Source organism: Mastomys coucha, unplaced genomic scaffold (genome assembly GCF_008632895.1).
Source record: "Mastomys coucha isolate ucsf_1 unplaced genomic scaffold, UCSF_Mcou_1 pScaffold20, whole genome shotgun sequence".
NCBI classification, from domain to species: Eukaryota; Metazoa; Chordata; class Mammalia; order Rodentia; family Muridae; genus Mastomys; species Mastomys coucha.
Genome location: NW_022196903.1, coordinates 26,160,196 through 26,180,656, shown reverse-complemented (window position 1 = coordinate 26,180,656; position 20,461 = coordinate 26,160,196). Strand labels below are relative to the sequence as shown.

Genomic DNA, 20,461 nt, shown 5'->3' with positions numbered 1-20,461 from the left:
AGAACACTACAGCAAAACTTGGAGGTCTTAGAGCAGGGAGGGCAGCCTAAGATGTCATCTCTGATTGGAAGAATTGGCATGTGGAGGGGAGTGGCCTCACAGAGGGAGCAGCCCGATAGATCCCTATGGAAGAGGAGAAAGCCTAGCACCTTGGGGTGTGAGAACAGGCCAGAGTAGCCTGGCAGGTTGGAGGAGACCAGGCCCTCAGGCCTTTGAGGCCTTAGGCTCAGGAGCAGTCAGGAGTATCATGGAGCAAGTTCCGAGGAATGAGAGACAGTGTTCAGGTTGTAGTGTGGTGAAGTGGACTGAGGGGCAAGGACAGGAAACTGCAAGTTTGGCAAAAAGAAAGCATCCATGAAAAATACTTAGGTTGAAGCATTGACAGTTTTGAATTAAACAGAGCCCCATTTAACAGATCATGCCCTGGCCTGACAGGTTCCTCAGCAGGTGTAAAGAGCAGTTTCTTGCCACAGTGTCTGTCACTAGAGCAGGGTCAGCTGAAGGGGTTCGTATTACAGCTGATTCAACGTGAAATAAGCCTTTGAAAAAGACTGCGGCATCTGTAAAAAACTTAATGAGATCCTACTGATTTTTTTTTTTTCTAAAAAAGCAGCAGAGAGACCAGTGTGAGAGACAATCTAGGGAAACCAGTGACGGTCCATCCCAGTGCACACCAAACCAGGTGGTCTTCAGTCCTTGTATGCAGACAGTTGTACAGTTGCGATTTAACATAAACATCCAATCACTTTCATGTTTTAACAATAAGCCCAGAGTTTCAATCAGCTTATCTGTCAGTAACTCAATCATTTTCTACCCTCTTCTCTTTTCTCTCTGACGTTTTTCTCTTTCTCCCTCTTTGAGAAAGGACCTCACACTGCATCCCAGGTTGGCCTAGATTTGCTATGTATATAGTCCTGGCTAGCCTCCAAATCATGGCAGTCCTCTTATTTTGGCTTCCCAGCTCCCTTGGTTATGGAAGTCCACCCACCCACCCAGGTGTCCAGAGTCAGCCTTCTAGCCATTCCCCTGCCTTTTCTGAATCAAAAGTATCTCAAATTAGTCTTATGGCCAGAGGCACAGATTCTATTGGGTTGAAGGGTCAGACTGGTAAAAAGTAACCAGATCTTGCTGCACGTATGTGTCTTAAAACAGAAGGATATAATTTGATACAGAAGATTGCTGTGTTGTGTCTAAGGCCATAAATTTAAGTTGCTCTGCACCATCACTTAAAAAAAAAAACACATAAGGAAAAGAAGAAAAATTGCTTTCTTTCTAGTCTTTTCGAAGCTTGTCATGGATGTAATGCAGTTTCTTTTCTTCCACAGGCATCTCATTGCTTCTTGGGGCTAGAAGAATTGAGCTAACAGGAGTCTGCAACCTCTCTCTCTGCCTTGCTGATCTACCCAGGCAGGGCTCACTGGTTTGCAGGAGTACATGACCACAGATCAGAGCCACAGGTAAATAGGTACACCCCTCCCTCCTGTCCACGGTACAGCTTTAAAAAAATGTAGTGTCCTCTGGCTTCCATGTACTCGTGTGTGCATGCACACACAGACAGGCATACATGTACACACTTATGTGTAGAATCTTAGAACTTTGAAGGGCATTTTAATTGGGTTCTTAAAATTCTGCTACTAGGAAGTGATGTTGGGTGGTTATGATAGTAAGTAATTTAAGATAGTAGTAAATGGGTGTTTGTAAGTGATTCTCAGAGGAGGTAAGTCACTGAGAAGAGCAACGTAAGCATTTTCCTTATGTAATAGTTCATCTCTGAAAACATAGTGATGCTTAAATGCAGGTGTTATAAGTGAGAGGTGGTACCTGAGACCAAAGCTTACCAAAGGCAGTGAGATGTGGTCAGCAAGGGAGATGTGTTGGATAGCGGCTTGACAGTGTAGTACAGTATCTGAAAAGCTGCAGCATAGGTGAGCAGCCTGCCTGGTCAGTGCCTGGATGGCTTAGATCAGCTGGGACCTGAGGGTTGCTAGATTTAGCCATGACCTTGACAGTAGCACGTTCAACAGAATGGGCAAGGATAATTGGGAGAACGCTAAGAAACTGAGCCTAGGGCTTTTTGAGTCAAGGAGAGCGAAGGAAGTTGATTTCGCACAGATGGGAGATGTCAGCATCGTTTCCCAAGAGTGGCCAGTGTTAGATTTGTTTTCCTGACATGGCTTTCCAGATTTGTGACACTGAAGACAGGCACCTGCGTGAGTAAGGCTGGTTAGGGGAGCTAAGCTCTCCCTTGCAGGAGAGTATCCTGGGCTTGCTCTGGGGTGGGACAGAGACGGAGGGAGGGAGCAGAGAGGCTGACACTGACTCTGCTCCAAGGTTGCGTTGCAATTATTGTTTGGCCTCGTTTCTCCTTGCTCAGTGCCATTTACATTCTGACAATCAAAATTCTTAAGAAACAATTGTTAAAAGTAGCTCTTGTCAACTAGAAGTGCTGAAAGGCTGGTTTTTGGGATTAATTCCCTGTGCTTTACTTTTAAAGGATGTTACCAAAGGCTAAGACATGCCCCAAGCCATGGACCTAAACATCTTGGTACTAGGTCAGGTTTAAGGGTGTATAAAATCTACATTTAAGTCTTCTAACGGGGTGGCATTTTCGACGCCTGTGATAGCTTCAGGAAAGTCAAATGGAGAGAGGAAGAGCAAATGTTGTAAAGCGCCCATGCCATCAGAAAGGAGGGAGGTTAAGTTTGGCTGCCAGTTTGTCACAGCATTTAGAATAACTGGGGAAGATGGAAGCTGACACTTTTTGGGCTGATAACTAATTCACAGCCTGCTATTGGGATGTGAGAAAGTTTGCCACTTGCCCTTGTGCTGCTTTGAATAAGAATGATCCCGATGGGCTCAGATGTTTGAACTCACCACACAAAGGATTGAAGGATAGGAGGTGTGGCCTTATTGGAGGAGGTGTATCACTGGGAGGTGGGCTTTGAGGTTTCAAAAGTCCAAGCCAGGCCCATAGCCTGTGGATCAGGATGTAGCTCTCAGCTTCTGCTCCAGCAACTGCATGTGTGACTCCATGTTCCCCACCATGGTGATAATGGAGTAACCCTCTGAAAATGTAAGCCAGCCCTAATTAAATGCCTAAAAAAAAAAAAAAATAAGCTGCTTTGCTTACAGAGTATCTTTATAGCAATAAAACAGTGTCTCAGACATCAGACTTTGCTAACAACATCACAGGATCGATCCTGTTTGGGTCCTCCTGGAGTTGAGTGGTCAGGGTTTTGACTGAAGTCTAAGCAGTCAATCTGTTTATCCCCAGAAACCTCAGCATTTCAGAGCATCTGCTATTTGGTAATAGCGGGCACAGTGCAAGGTCATTGTCCCCAAGGAAGATGCTCAAGGGAGGATGGTAAAGCATATCTGTATTTCATCCTGAAGTAGAACTAGAGTTACACTTTCTTTTCACAGTACAGTCTTTCTTTATTTAGAGGAAACTGAGAACTAAAACATGAAGAGCCACGTGGGCATGAGGCAGTAGATGGTAGCTAAGAGGAACCTTGGAGCACATTCTGTCAGGAGCTGCCCATGGTCTGTAGTAGACCAGGAACCAAATTCTGGAGTCTGGCCATCTTCCCTCCTAATACCCTCATATCTAAAATAGGAGATTGCATTTCAATGTCTTTTAGGCAGATTCCTACATTTTAATTTTTTAAAAAGACTTTCCTTTATTCTTAGATGGTTTCACTCATACATGCAGTACATCTTGATTGTATCTGCCCCTAACTCTCCATCACTCCCTTCTGACACCTCCCAGCATGTCCCTCCTCCACCTTCCCTATCATTTTAATGCAAGAAATCAATAATCTTAGAAAGAAAATCCCTAGTCTAGAACAAACGGAATGAAACAGTTTAGGAAACAGTTGTTTGACTGAAATTCACTAAGCCATTTTTTTTTCAGTAGCCACGTACCACCTATTCGACCAAATTTTGTGTTTCTGTCCCTCTGATTGAATCTCCCAATGATGGAGATTTACAATATGCTCATATTTTTCAGGCCGCCTAGGTTCTGAAGACATAATAGGATTAGAGAATAGCATAGGGGCTAGAAAGGAGGCTTAGCAGTGGAGAGTCCATGTTCCCTTCAGGTTTGATCCCAGCGCTAACACGGCAGCTTACAGCAATCCATGTCCAGGGGATCTGATGCCCTCTTTTGGCCTCCATGGGCACCAGGCACGTACATACATGCTGGCAAAACACTCATCCACATGAAAGAAGCGTGACACTGGAGAGAGGTGTCTCGCCTGCCTCTGTAGGGAAGAGGACATGCTAAGTACCTGGGGCGGCCTCGAAGGAGCAGTTGAATAGTGAAGGCTTTGTTGTTGTCCTTTGTGGGTTTTTTTTTTTGTTATTGTTGTTTTGGTTTCTTTTCGTTTTGAGAAACGATGCATAGCAGGTTAGCTCCAAACTAATGATCCTCTTGCCCTAGCAAGCTATAGGTTATAGGTCAGTGTGCACTATTCTGTCCACCTGAGGAACTATACTTTGAAGGGTGTATGGCCTGAATGTTAGCCAAGTTGTGGGGAAGTTCCCAAAGACTGGAGCTGGAACCTTGAGGTTAAAGGTGAATAGGCTAAAGGCGAAGAAATCTGTAGCCAGGAGGAGCCTGTCCTCATGACGCATGGAGTGGGGAGATGAGCGGAGCCCAGTTAGGGTTTCTGCCTTGGCCACCGCTGCAAGTGGTGGTTATCATGGAGGTGGGGGCATAGAACAGTCAGGGACTTGATCTGCTGATTGATTTGTGAGCATAGGAACTCATTGGAAGGTGTTTTTCACTGGAGTAGATGATTAAATCCTACTTCTTATTTCATGGTCACCTTTGGTGGGGGCAGTTCACCCAGGAGCATTAGTGAGGGAAATGACCCTTGGTGGGGTCTGGGGCCAGGCAGTATCTCGGACTAGAGCCTCACTTTACAGTAAAGGCACTATTGGGCACCTCAGGTCATCATCCAGTGGAGGAATTCTTGTATATGAAAGGCTGCATAGTTACGAACCCAGTAGTTCCTGCTAGTAATTACATGTTCTTCTTGGTCATCTACCTCCATACACTTGCAGAGGTGGCTCCATAGGTCATGTGTTTAATACACAAGCCCGAGAAACCAAGTCCTGATTCCTGACAGCCACATAAAAAAGCCATGCAGCTGTAATCCCAGTGCTGGGGTTGCAGAGGCAGGAAGATTCCTTAGGGCTTACTGGCCAGTCCTTCAAGGTTAATTCCATGACCCTAGCATCAGTGAGAAGCCCTGCCTCAAAACATAAGATGGAGAGCCACTAGGAAAAGCATGTGATATGTCTTGACCTGTTAACTTCCACATGGGCACAATGTACATACATGCACAGAAAAGCCTATTGCTTGCTTTCCTTTGGGGGTGAATGCTGCCTAAGTCTGCATGTATGCTAAATTATTTACTTAGGAAAAAAACAGTAAGGGAGGTTTTTCTTTTTAATCATAGACATTTATATAGAAGATCCATAATGAATAAGTTGGAAATAAAAGTTTTAAAATTTAGGATTTGTGGTTAGCACCAAGTATAAGTTTCCCTATTTTTATCCACTGACATCAGTATGTAAATGAGGGTGACATTTTGCTATTTTGGGAAGTGTGATTATTTCTGCCTTGTCATTCAAGGAAGCGCTTGCGGTAACTGGTAGATGCACAAAAGAAAGTCCTCTCTATGTCCTCTCTGGATAATGTTGGGGAAAGAATATAGAAAGTTACTCTTCTTTCTTGGGAAAAGCTGTCCCCGATTCACTTTGTTGGTTTGTTAGTGATCATGACTCTATAGATAGCATCTCTGAAATAGTCACCTTGGAATTACATCCAAACACAAGTTACAGCTAGGGTTTCCTGGAGCCATAGGTGAGGCTTTTAGTGACATGTGGTCAGTACATGCTTTAGGAACAGTGTTGACAACAAAAAGTTCCCGTGTTGCATGTCCCACTGTGTGAGTGGGTGCAGCACACCTGAGCTGAACACAGGGCTCTGGGAAAGTGCTTAGAGGAAACCAGTGAGCTGTTTCCCTATCGCTGAATGGCAGAGGTGAAAGTCTCTACTGTTGGAAAATTCTAGAAGGTCCTCCCAGGCTGGCGAGCCACTCCAGGAAGCAGGCTTTTGTGTGCCACAAGAGGGAGCTCTTGATCTAAGGCATGAATCTCTTCTTAGTGTGCTGGTATTTGTTTTGTTTTGTTTGAGCTTATTACGTCGCCCTGACCATACTGGAACTGTGTAGACCAGGCTAGCCTCAAGATCACAAGAGAAACACTTGTCTCTTCCTCCCAAATGCTGTGATTCAAAGGCATGACCCTCCATGGCCAGCTTTTGGTGGTATTTATATATATAAAAGAAAAAAAAATATGAACTCACTGTGTTTGTTTTTAAGTGTCATTTTACTGTGATACTTTGAACATTAGAAGAGGTTCAGAATTTGGAACGAATTATCTTGGGCATCTCCCTTCACTTTAGTTCCTCCTTACATGTTTTATCTGTGACTTGTTTGTGGCAGGTTTATACGCCACCACTGATCAGTCAGCCTGTCCCAGTTCCCATTACAGTGCTGTTCCCTGTGAAGCTGACCTAAGAGCATTCTCCCGTGGGTTCTCACTCATGTGGAACCTGATGCTGCCCTGAGCAGAGGAAAGTGGAATTTCTGTAGAACGTGGCATAATTTTATCTCACTGTGTAGCACAGTGCTCGCGCATGCTCTCCTCCTACCCCTGTGGTTCTGTCACAAAACTATGATACTCGCGCTGGTCACCAGAGACCAGCTCTCTTGTTCAGGGTGGCAGAAAGGAGGTAGAGCATGGCTGACACAGAGGCAGGCCGCCCTCTTCCTAAGTTACTCTTTAAAATCATGGGTCATTTTAGCAATATAAAAAATGCATAAGGAACTCAGTATAGAACTTAAATAGTATGTGGTCATTAAGACATAATATGTATTTTCCCAGAAGCCTTTGCTCCTTACTGCTTTCCTCCTCTACTGAATCTGTTGTCATTCCAATGCATTTTTAAAAACATGACAATTTAAACATACATACATTCTCAAACATAGCCAGTGTCATTTCACAGTATGCTGTGTTTTGTATGTTCTAAACCAAAGTATCAGTTGTGTCTGTTGGGAAGGAAGGAGAGGCTGTGAAGATGGATGTGTCAGAAGGATATCAGGTCAGTGCAGGGATTAGTGTTTATGGAAGAAGAGATATCAGGATTGGGCAGTCATAAAGGCTCAAAGAAGGCTTCAGCTGATCCCAGATGGAGTGCTGGGGTGGGGTAGGCTGCCCTCAAGGGTTGTACCAAATTTGGGTGAGAGCCATGCTGTTGTGGTTTTACATTGTAGCTTAATATCTGCCAGTTCTTGGCCAGGCACAGGGATGGAGGGATGAGACTCCTCCTGTAGATGGCTGTCAGCTCACAGCAGTCCGAAGAGCTGGGAGTAAGCTTTCTCTACTTACCAGGGACAGGTCAGCATGTCTCCATGATCTCCACAGTTCTTACTGTGTGCATTGTCTGACCTGGGACGTTTCATCCAGTGACTTAACTTTGAGATTATTTATATTGTTTGTAGCCCTTACTCAGTATTTTTATGGTGTTGAAGTTGGTTCATTTGTATGTGTGGTAATATATTTGTTAGTGTATGTATGTGGAGGCCAGAGGTTGATTTCTAGTACTTTTTTTCCATGGCTTTGTGGTCTGTCAATGAACCTGGAGCTCATCAATTTGGCTTTGCCAGTTGGCTGTGAGCTTCAGAGATGCACCTCTCCCCGTCCCCTCCTCCGGTGCTGGGGTTACAGACATGTACCACTGCATTGGGCTTTTTACCTGGTCCCGTGAATCTAAACTCATGTTCACCAACTAACTCATCTCCCCAGATTTATGTCTCTGTTTTTAAAATGTATTTTCCTATTGAAAGACTTCTGAGTATTAATGATTATTTTTTTTTAACTATTAGAAAAAGAGTAACTGCACTTTTCCCCCACTTCATAGGGAATGTACCAGATCATCTCTGTGGTAGATAACTAGGAAGTTCCAGGGTCTTGGAGCACTCACAGCCTCAAACTTAATAGCTGGCATGACTTGCTCTTTGAAGTGGTTGTTTTGTGCCACTATCTCATTAACCTTGTCACTGTCAGAGTTTAATTCTTTCAAAATTAAGGGTATGGAATAGTATCTTGTATTTTTAGTTAAAATTGTGTTGATTATGTAGGAGATTCAGAATTTGCATTACTAGCTCTGTGTGTGTGTGCGCGCATGTGCATACACATAAAGCATGTATGCAGGTACATGAAGAAGCCAGGAGAGGGAGTTGGATTCTCTGGAGTTGAAATTATGTGTGTTTGTGAGCCGCCCAATGTGGGGCCTGGGAACTGTCCTCTGGAAGAGCAGGAAGGCTCATGTGGCTATGCCTGTGGGTGTCATTGACTTAGGACTTTGGAGGAAACCTATGCATTTGGTGCATAAGTTTCTTGGAATCTGTATAAAAACAAGCATCTAACCTCACCAGGATTAGGGCTTAGTTTTTTATTTTAAAAATGGTACCTTTTGTTGAAAAAGACTTGACTGCACTAAAGCTCATCAGTGCCCTTCTTGTGGACAGTATTCCTTTGTATCTTATTTTAAATTCTTCCTTGGGCTTAACTCAGGTAAAATATTCTGTATTTTCTACAGAAAACTTTGCTTTTCTCTCCTCAGTCTAAGGTCTTCTAAAGTGGCTTTTAGTGTGGTAGAATGGACTGCAAATGCCCGAGTTTCACTCCTTGTGGTACCTGTCCACCAGCAGTACCCCTGGCTGATGTGTCTGTCTGTCTGTCCTCCCAACTCTTGTCTAGATGTTTTGCATTGTAGGTCATTTTGCTTCACTCACCTATTTCTTCACTTATTCTCCTTATGATGGCTTCATTTATTTATCACCTTCTCTGGTCATTTAAAACCTCCATAATAACTTAAAATGGCCCTACTCCCCACCCTTAGGTTTCCAAATACATTTTAAGATTGTGTCCCAAGATGAATTTGCTGTTGATTGGGGTCATGCATTGTATTTACAGATTAATCTGGAAATTGATATACTTGTGGGACACATAGTTCTTTCTTCTTAATGTCCCTCCCCAACATGTGTTGTTTATAACACCTTTTTACTAAATACTGAATTTAAATTTTATTAAATACATTTATAGTATTAATAAATAGACCTTTTACTTAACCAATGTCCCTGCTCACATTTGGGTCAAATTAATCTCACAGTGATTATTCTTGTACTCAAGTCTTTCCTGTGATGAAGATTATTAAGTCTGCTTATATTTCATTCTAATAATGCTAGGAGCTTTATGTTGTGTTGCTGAGATGTACTTGGGTGGGAATAGACGCCAGCACCTGACTTCATCTGTCTCCACACAGCGGGTCTGGGGGCTGCTCCAGCCTTCAGGCTGACCTGCCTTATTCTCCATCATGGGGCCATTGGCAGGACCCTCACAGGCAGGTGTTCTGTAGGTGTCTGACTGACTGGACCTGGTTGTTTCTTGCCTGGTTTGCAGATGCTTTACTGTGTGTGTCCCATTGATCTCTCCTTGTGGTCAAGTTGTTTGAGTCTGTGTGTAGTAGGAAATCATTACCATTATTGTTTTTTCCAGGATCTTCTAAGTTATTTCTGCATTATACTTTCACTCAGGAAGAACTTCTAGAGGATTCGGCCACCCCTTCCCCCAAAAAACTCACCCTCTGATTGACAGTGTTAGTTTCCTGAAGAGATTTGTGTTTCCATTTTCTTGCCTGAAGATTGCTGTGTATTCATCTGGTTCATACATTTTGAAACTCTTTGGTTAGAGCAGATTAGTCCCCAGATTTCTTTTCCAATTGAAATTCAGGGCAATTAAATAAACCCATTTCAGCATACACAATCATGACACGTGTTTGTTCTGCAAAGACAAAATGTTTTTCCCTATTGATCGGCACCTGAAAGACTTAGGTGGCTAGCTAGGGTCCATGTGTTTCCCAACCGGACGGTTTTAGATACCCTCATTTATGGACAGCTGGGTTGGAAGTCTTCTCAACGTGGACTGTTCTGTCCTGTGAAGCTAATAAGGATCCTGTGTCCATGACCTCTGTTTTCAGTAAGGAAGTCAGACACAGAGGTCTGTTGAGACTGCATAACTCTCTCACACCTGCTCGGATTCTGCCGTGAAATATGAGGCCTGGCTTGTCATGTGTTTTCACAGAACACCGATGGCTCGTGGCCAATCACGTTAGTCTTAGTCTTTTTTCTTTTCCTTGCATAAAATTGCCTATTTTTCACTTCAGATGGGGGTGAGAGGCAGTTCTGAGGTGTTTTTTTTTTTCCTTGTTGCTTGCACACCATCTGTGGTCTCCTGGCATCTCAGACAGTTCCCAGATTGCCCAAGATGTCGGTTGGTCAGCACTCAGAGCGATCAAGTCCCTAGCCTAGGCCTGCCCCTGTTTGTTAGGCAGTGTCGTCATAGTCCCTTGCCTGCTGAGCCTGGATGCTGTGGGCTCCATGTTCCTTTCATTGAGAGTAACTTCTGCAAAGGCAGTGCAGAGAATTTGCATGTATCCTCCAGCTAGTCCCGAGGAAGAAACACCGTAACATCACCAGACAAGCTCGTCTGCCTTACCAACACTCAATGGTGCTTCTCCATTTCCTGTTCAGAATCTTTACCCAGGGATGCCATGTGTTACTCTTCACCTCATGCCTCTTAAAATTGTGTATTGCCTTAATGTAGTTGACTATAGGTGTTTAATCTCTTCACTTACTTTGATTTGTTGAGACATGTACTCACATAGTCCAGACTGGCCTGGAACTTTCATGCAGCAAAGGGTGACCTTAAATTTCTAATCCTCCTGCCTCCACCTCCCAGGTGCTATGATCACAACATGCCCCACAATATCTGGTTTTATGCAGTGCTAGGGAGCCAGCCTAGGGCTTCATGCTGTCTAGTCAAGTCCTCTACGAACTTAGCCACATCCCTATCCCTACATCATCAGTTTTGAGGGTTGTCTTGTTTCTTTCCTATTGCTGTGACAAAACACTTTGTCTAGAGCAACCTACAAAAGAAAGCATTTAGTTGGGCATCATGTTTCAGAGGGTTAGTCCATGACCATCTCGACTGGAAGCGTTATAGTCAGCAGGCTGAGAGCTCACAGCCTGATCCAAAGTAGAAGGGGACAGACAGCTGGACCTGGCAAGGGCTCTTGAGCCTTCAAGGCCCAGTCCCAGTAACATAGTTCCCCCAACACCCTATTCCAACAGGTCATACATACCTCCTAATCTTCTCCAAATCTTCTCCAAATGCTTCTGCCAACTGGGACCAGGTATTCAGATATATTCCATGGGGCCAATCTCAGTGGAGCCTGCAGTTTATTGGGGAGATAGTTTGTAGGGTGTCTCTCTGTGTCTGTTTTACTGAGTATTGGATGTGTTGGGTTTGGAAAGGAAGACCACAGAAGAAGGTCTTTGTCACCTACCCATGAAGGGCGCCCATGCTGTCTATTACCATGGATGTCACTTGTCACTAACTCAGTGTTTGACAGTTTTCTGTAAAAACTTGTTTTCTTTTCTCCCTCTATCCTTGGAAGCAAGTCACCAAGGATAGCAATCTCACCTGTAAAGTTCTGTTAACTGTCTTCCCTTTAGACACTTTACATACTATGTTTGAAATTCATGCTGCTTTGAGGGGTGTGGTATCTGATTTTAGATATCTATAGTCTCGATTTCATGTTTAAAGCCTTAAATGCATCGCTTCTTGGCCTTTTGGCTAAGATCAAGTGTAAAGCCTTAAATGCAAGAATAAGGAAAAACATGTCTAAACGCAGGAATGTTTTGAAGCCATGTAATTTTGCAGCCGCCTGCATTTTGATTTATTAGTTTTACTTTAAAATCTCGTACAGCCACTCTGCTTGCATCAGATGGTTGCACAGATTGCTCCCCATTCTTTGAGCCTAAGAAAGCCTCACAATTCTCTCTTAGAATTTGGGGAATAATGTTTAGCACCATGACATTTCATCCATACTGGTCTGTCAAGTAAATATAAAAAGACGCTGCTTATAATTAATGGAAACATTTTTAAGTATCAAAATGTTCTTAAGATTCGTGAGTTTTCCCATGGACTCTGGCATTGGGGCAGTTCACTGTTTCCTTCTCAGTCCTCCACCCCACTTCTCCCACCTAAAAGAAGTCGGCCATAGGAGTTCACGTTCCCTGTCGGCTATCTTGTCTTCGTATTTCAGAAAGGGGAGAGATTCTTCCAGTTTTGTCTTGTTAGTCTGTTACTTAGTCAAGTCAAATGGCCTTATTTACACTTAAGAAAAAATTAATACTACTTTAGCATATAATGAGAATATTCTGGAAACGATATCTATGAAGTGGTTCTTGTATCTGTTTATAGGATATCCTCTCAGAATTTGTGATGAATTTTGTGACTGCCAAGATGACTTCCTTTGTGAGTCCACACTTGGAATCATACTGTGCCATCTACAGTTACAAACATTGGTCTGGGTGGATGTCTTAGTCAGGGTTTCTATTCCTGCACAAACATCATGACCAAGATGCAAGTTGGGGAGGAAAGGGTTTATTGAGCTTACACTTCCTCATTGCTGTTGATCACCAGAGGAAGTCAGGACTGGAACTCAGACAGGTCAGGAAGCAGGAGCTGACGCAGAGGCCGTGGAGAGATGTTTCTTACTGGCTTGCTCAGCCTGCTCTCTTATAGAACCCAAGACCTCCAGTCCAGGGATGGCACCACCCACAAGGGTCAATTGAGAAAATGCCCCACAGCTGGATCTCATGGAGGCATTTCCACAACTGAAACTCCCTTCTCTGTGATAACTCCAGCCTGTGTCAAATTGATACACAAAACTAGCCAGTACAATTTGACTAAGACAGTGGACTTGCTAAGTCTTGTGTTAGGACTCTGGGAATTAATGTCTCCTCGTGTTTTCACTTGACTTTGAGCCAGTTTCAGACTCTTGTACTAAGGGAGAGGCTTAAAATTACATCTGAGGAGTCTCTTGCTCACTTCATGGTCACTTGGAAGGACAACTAAAATCCAGAGTTGTGTTTTCAGTCAGGCACAGGGGAAATCCTTTTCTTGGCTTTCAGTTCCACTCTCAGTAGTCAACCGACTTCTTCCATTCATGTGGGGTTTCCTATGCTGATGGTCAGGGGGCCTCATCACATATGTGTGCACATGGGACGGTGCTGTGTTTGTTATTTCTGAACTGGGTAAAGTCTGCCCTGAGTACTATTGCTGTTTAAATGTTACTCATTCTTAGTATGAATATGTAAAGTCTGAACATCAGAAAGTTAAATATAGAAAATTGTTATCAAGTAGGTTAAAGGCCATTTAAATGTAAGGTTTTTGGATCTGTATTGTTATAACATGTATATTATACCACAAACATATAAAACTTTCTTAAATTTTATATAGCAGGTAAAAAACATACAAGAACAGAACTTTGAATGCAGAATTCCAATTTATGCCTGCCTTTTATCCGCTTAATGGTGTTTTCTTCCATTAGATATAGACCACCATCTTTGCCCAGGGCAAAGGATGTTTTTCTAGTCTGTGTGTAAGAGTGTTTTGTCAGCATTTTTACATGTGCATGACATGTGTACCTGTTGCCTGAGGAGGTAAGACAAAGGTTTTGGGTCCCATGGATCTGGAGTTACATATGGTTATGAGCCACGATGTGAGTGCTGGGAATTGAGCCAGGATCCTCTGTAAGACTAACAAGTGCTTTTAAATGCTGAGCTGTCTTTGGCCTTAGGATGCGTTTTTATGGCTTTGTTTGTTTGAGCCATTTGGAGGAAAATATACTGATGTGACAACTGTAATCTAGCTGACAGTCTTACAAGATAGAGGACTCTGAAATTAGCATAACCCTCATGGAAATTTAAAAAACATGTGGACCACATTTTCTATTTCTTGAGTTTGTGGAAGAGAGATCCATGGCTTCTGAGTGACCCTTTGCTTTGCTCAGTCACCCTAGTTTATGTCCCTAGGAACCATCCCCTAACACAGGAGCCTGCCCTCTGTTCTACTCTCCTGGCATGTGTGCACAAAGCAAGGAATGGACAGTCTTACCTGAGAAGGATGCTGGAGTCCACTGTAGAGAAGCCGTACCCTGTCCTTTGCAGCCTTTCCTCCCAGCACCATCTCTAGTCTCTCGTAAAGACTTGTTCTTACTGAGGGAATTCTTAGAGATTGAAGCCATCAGGGAAAGATTGGGGAGAGAGTTATATGACTCTTGTAAGGCATGCATGAGTCCTTCTATCCCATGGAAACACCAAGAGCCATCCAGAAATAAAAGGGGGGGGGGCGGGTTTTCATGGTTCACCAATAGGCATGAATATCTACAAAACTTCCTCCCTGACATTTCTATAACTAAATACATTGCTGATTTTTTAGTGCTACCAAGGTTCAGCTTCATAAGGACGCTTTAACAATTTAACCTGCCTTCTGTTTCCTTTCTCAAAAATTCTATTTTCCCTATAGCATCTTCAGGAAAGTTGTGATACCACATGATGACCCTTTCAACAAAATGTTTTTACTTGGTCTTTACCACTGAAATACAGAAGCAGCAGTTTTAACAGTTAACTACTCCACTTGATTTTTACTTGTTCCAAACTACATGGAACTGTGTAACAGCTTGTGACCTCTTTTTGAGCCAGGCTTGTGACAGGGGCAGGGTCTCGGGGATAACAAAGGCCTAGAGAGATCTAGGGTTTAAAAGAATGAATGAAAACCAGTTCATGAAAGGTAAGGGTTGCAGAGGGTGATGGGAAGTACCAGGCCCTGGTGGAATCCCTGGGAGAGGTCCTTCTGCATTGGAGGTTTGTGGAGGTCAGAGTCCCTACTAAGTACTGTAGAGTATATGTTTCTGCTTTAAGTTGGGTATCAGTTGGGAAAGAAAACTCAGGAGCATCCAGCTAAGAACATGTTCTGTTATTTTAGACTTTTTGCAGTGCAAGACCCCTTAGTGTCCATATAGAGGCCTGCTCTCAAGTGGAGAGATAACTCTGCATCTATAAGCATACACTGCTGTTCCAGATTCCCAGGACCCACATCAGGCTGTTCACAGTGTTCATAATCCTAAATCCAGAAGATACATACCTTGTGGCCTCCATGGGTATGTGTAGTGATATGTATATACCCACACACATACACATAATTCAAAAGACTGAAAATAATCATTTTTAAAAGAAGATCTGTTCTTAGAAAGGACTTAACCAAAAGAGTCTGCCTAGTCATTGCTGAGAAGATGTGTGGTCACATATCTTTGACTTTAGCCAGGCATAGTGGTGCATACCTTTAAGCCCAGCAACTGGGAAGCAGAGGAAGAAGGATCTCTTGGGTTTGAGGCCAGCTTGGTCTACAGAGTGGGTTCCTTTGGAAGCAAGGTCAGGTTCCAGTACATCCAAGCTACATAGTGAGACCCTTTTGCAAAACAAATAAGCAAACAAACTTTTACTTTGATAGTTGAAAATCAGCTGAGAGAATGGCAGGATATCCCTAGAATATATACGGATTTCCTTCAGGTGTATTAGAAAGTTGTCTTAGTGTCAGCACCCTGTGGAAGCTGTCCCTCCCTCCCACCAGGGTTGTGAGTTGCACAGCTGCAGCTGGGTAAAATTTGGGACACTCCCTTTCATGGTCTGGAGGTTGTGATAGGCAGTGTTAATTCTTCTTGGGGGCTGATGCCTAACGAAGTAGGTCCTAAACCAGGCTGAAGGGATACACATGTCTATCTTAGAGCCACCAGGGAGCCATAGTGGGAACTGCAGAGGCAGGAGGTCTTCGCTATAAGTTTGGAGTGGAGTATGGAGCAGCGGAGTCAGTAGTTAGTACAGTGGCAGCTTAGAGAGTAGAGGGAGAGGTGGCATCAGTCTAGTTAACAATCCCTCCTTTTCCCTCCCCCTCCTCCTCCTCACCCTCTCTTAGGAGCAATTCTGGATAGCCACACAGCAGTTTTAATTACTTGTTAATTAAATTATTAATTACTGTATTTGGGGTAAATGATTGTTGGAGGTTTGAAAACAGTCAGAATTGACATCAGGAGCTCAGGAAACAGAGAGACAACATTGACAGGTTGCTTAACCCATACTTCCTCAGGCAGTTTCTAGGACCATGGTAGGAATTTTGTAGTCAGCCGGCCATATTGTTGAGTCTGCCCTTAGTGCCTCTGACAAGTTTGTTGGTATAATGATTCTTCCTTTCTTTAAAGGCCCAGCAGGTCTTTATATCTCTATAGCCTGTTTCCATACATACTCCGATTAGAAAAACTTTCTGCTCAGCGGCCTTAGCCTAGGCCTAAACTCACGATTAGCACTGCATATGGAGTGCAGCACAGTGCCCTACTCAGCAGGGCCATCAGGTCCTCTTGTAGCTAGAGCGCAGGCAGGGAAGGCAGGGAGTCTGAACTGTATGGCGGGCATTGTAGTTTTGAGAGTATTACACGACCACTGCCTGTGTTTTCTGTGGGTGTCCCTTGTTTTCCTTCTCAGGGTGCTCTATATTATAATCTTTTATTATAACAACCACTATCTTGTCAGCATAGCCATAAAATAACATTCCATAATTTTTTAACAGATTACATGTTTAAAAGTTTTTTTTTCTGTGTGTGAACGTTTTGTCTCTATATATGTATGTGCACCACATGTTTGCCCAGTGCACAGTGAAGAGGGAGTCATATCCTCTGGAGCTGTGTTTACAGATACAAGAACAATAAATGCTCTTAACCCCTGAGCCATCTCTCCAGTCTTGGTACTAGGATTTTTAAGAATAGCACTTTCTCCTCTAAATGCGAATGGGACTTAGTTTGCTTAACTTGTATTTTTGTTAGAAATATTCAAAGTAAGTCATTCCTCACGTACTTTTTTCTCCTGTGCCAGCAAGCTGCACAAATACCTGACTCTGGGTGCTCAGGAAGACTCAAACAGAGATGGGGAGTCGGCCACAGGCTGGGAGCCAGAGCTCACTTGCAGTTCTCCATTTAGCTAGGAGGTTTCCAGGGCAACCACAGAAGCAGTAATTAAAGATGAGGAGCTAAAAGGTATGTACTTACAAATCTGAATCTTGAAACGAGGTGGTTGGCAGGTTGGTATCACAGTGTGCACTCTTCTTCATTTAATATTAAGTAAATAAATTTTAAAAAAACCTCTAATGTAATTAGAAGATACGCACTAAATTAGGATGTGCATGCTATGCTTTTATTCTTATTTTTTCACACATACACATGTTTTTCTACACACACACACACACATGTATTTTTATGCTGGTTTTAATGAAGGCAGAAGTGATGTCCTTGAGTGCCCTCTCCTGCATGTGGGGAATGGGCACTAACTAGTTTTTCAGTGCCGCTTTCTGCTTTCATTGCTAAGATTTCCCCCCACTCTTCACGTGAGTTCTTTTTTCCTACTTGGTTGACCCAACGTTTCCGTGCTCCTGAAGCATGGGCACTTTACTTCCAGCTATAACATAATATTACATGAACGTTCATTCAGTTTCACCTGAAAGAAATAGGTAACTTTTTCTAATGTGTCAGAGGAAGAGGAGAGCACCACTAGTTCCCAGACAGCTCATCTGTGTGCTTAGAAATAACAGATGCTCACAGAGAGGCAGGATATATAAGAGTCCAGCACTCCCCACCTTGAGTCCCGTAACATGGCTCAGTGTGGAGAAGGGTTATAGATTAGGGTACTCCCCTGCTGGGGGAGGAGGGGTAGTGCCCCACCCTGAGCATCGTGGGCTTTGTGGACAGTTTGAATGATAGCCACAGTAGCCAGAAGGCTTTGAGTTGTCACAGTTGTTTCCCATCTGTCACCAACAGCCTGAAGACAACTCCTGCTGTAGGATAGTGGCAGATGAAGTTGGTGTGCTCTGTTAACAGTTATCCCTCCCCAGATTCCTGGAGCTTCAGATGGAATTGTCATGGGAGCCACTAGGAGGCTGGGCTCTTGAGTTTACTGTAGTTTTGCCCTGCCCCCTTTCCTATAGCAAAAGAAAAAAAATACTGAATTAAATTACATATGTGAAGTGCCAGGTTATGCTTTATGAGCTTTCAGAAGCAAGGGCTTATGAATAAGGGACTAATATGACTTACTTGTTGTCATTGTCATTGTCGCTATATCCGTTTGTTAGGGTGGGGCTTGTGCCATGGCTCTGATGTGGGGGTGAGAGGGCGGCTTGGAGGAGGAGCACACATTCATCGCTCATCGTGTGGATCCCATTGTTGAATGTGACGTCAGGCACATTAGCCCACTGAGCCATGTCATTGGCCCTGACTTGTTATTTTGAGTATCTACTTCTTGATTTTTTTTTTTCTGTGAGGTGAAAATTAACTTGATTGTTCAGTTCACTCACCAAGTGCTCCCATTAGCCAATCATGGGACCAGGCTTTGGAATACTAGGGCTTAAGGTGTCTGTTGGGTTCCTATTTTGAATGCCCCAATATATCTAAAAGAAGAAGAAGAAGAAGAAAAGAAAAAACAAAAGGAGGCATGCAAAAACTGCAGAGGCCTCTGTCCTACTTAGTGTGTTATCAGGCACATCCCCGGCTCTCCAGGCAGTTCACGGGTGGACACACAGCCTGAAGATGCTCACCTTCCTCCATTCTTACCTTGAGTAAACTGCACCCAGAGAGGTCAAGTGTTTGCCCAGGGTTATGAATCTTGTTTGCCTGATAGTTGACTGTGCCAGGGCAGTAACAGGGCTGTTAAGAGAGAGTTCCACTAAAGCAGGGGGCCATTGCGAAGGTAGAAAACAGAGCCGTAAATTTTAACTGCAGCCCCAGAAGCTGACAAGTCTATTCCTAGGAATAAGAGGGTTAAGTTTACCCATGCAGATACTGCATTTCATGAGTCCATGGGTTAGAGCACAGAGCCTGGAAGATGGGAGATAGTTCCAAAAAGCAAAGCCCAGATCTCCACACCTTCAAAGAAGAGAGGCACAAATGTCCAGTTTTTCAGACCAGTACTTTCTCAGTTATGCACAGGTATTTGGCTGAAACTAGGTGGTGGGAGACTTTTGGTAAGTGCAGGCTCTAGGATATCTACCCCACCTTTTTCCCTGGCAGAAAAGCAAAAGATCTGTAAGAAAGAAAAATGACACTTAAAAATTAATAGAATTACTAATTCAGACCCAGTTATATGGGAGATTGGTGACTTGTGACCCTCTCAAAAAGGTTTTAAGGTGAATTTTATATTTCTCAGACATTTCTCTTTGAAACCTTCCAGTAACCCACATAAATATTCCATGGGTATGCCTGCTTTACTGGTAGTTCGGCCTTCTAGAGAATGGGATTTGAGCCCCTGTTCTGGCAGAGCTACCAGACCAGTGCGGTCTACCTCTGCATCACAGCCCCGTCATGGGTGCATTACCCAGATCCACACCCCACACCTCTCACACCTTGTAATTGTAATCTGTTCACCTCCTCCCGTCCATCACCAATGATTGCATTGTTTCTGCCCTGCCTAGGATTTATTGCTCCCTTCTAACTGATAGATGGACTTTATCCCCTAGTTAAGTTTATTACCCTGTCCAGTTTACTCCAGTGATCTCAGCAAACCATCCCAGATCCCCGACCCCCCTCCCTACATTGAGTCTACCCAGGGTCCAGATGAGCAGGTCAGGGGCTATCTGAGCACACTCTTGTGTACATTTACCATGCCACATGCCAGTGCTACCTTTTCATCTACTGACACTTTCCCATCTGTTCAAGGAAGCCTTCTTTTTCTCTTTAATATGGGGGGAGGGGAAGAAGCCAGAAGGGTCAGGAGCTGGAGTTACAGGGGGTTGTGCGCTACCTGATGTAGATGCTAGGAACTGAACTTGGGACTTCTGGAAGAGCAGTAAGTGCTCTGCCTGAGTCACCTCTCCAGTCCCCTTTTGTCCATCCTGACCTGTGTGTTCTTCCTCCTCACGAACCTCTCCCTTAGCAACTTAGAAACACACTTAAGATTTAAACCAGTCTCTTCCAAAGCCCTTCCTGTCTGACCTTTTAAAACTCTGCACACAGCAGCAGGGCAGCAGGCCAAAGTGGGACCTTTTCTCCTGGGTCCAGGACACTGCTGAGCATTTCCAACAGTTGATAGTGTCCCCAGGCTGGTTGTCAACACAAATGATTGCGACCAGCGACCAGCTTGGTCCCTACTCTTTTTTTTTTTTTTTTTTTTTTTTTTTTTTTTTTGAGACAGGGTTTCTTTGTGTAGCCCTGGCTGTCCTTGGTCCCTACTCTTTACACTTTGGTCCCTACTCTATACACCTCTCCTTGGATGGTTGCCAGGAGACACATAGCAACCCTTTTGCTCCCCTTAATCCTAAACCTAAACTAGTCTTCCCTGTCCCTGTCTCCCCAACTCTGCTATGGCAGCCCAGCTGTTTCCCTCCTTTCTTTTCATGACACTCCCTGGGCAGCTGAGTCCCTTCCTGCATTCACCTACAACCC

The 20,461-nt window shown here is 43.7% G+C and overlaps 1 pseudogene; it reads left to right on the top strand.

The window, feature by feature from the left end:
- Positions 1-20,461, top strand: part of LOC116098495 — an 86,185-nt pseudogene that overhangs the window by 35,208 nt on the left and 30,516 nt on the right.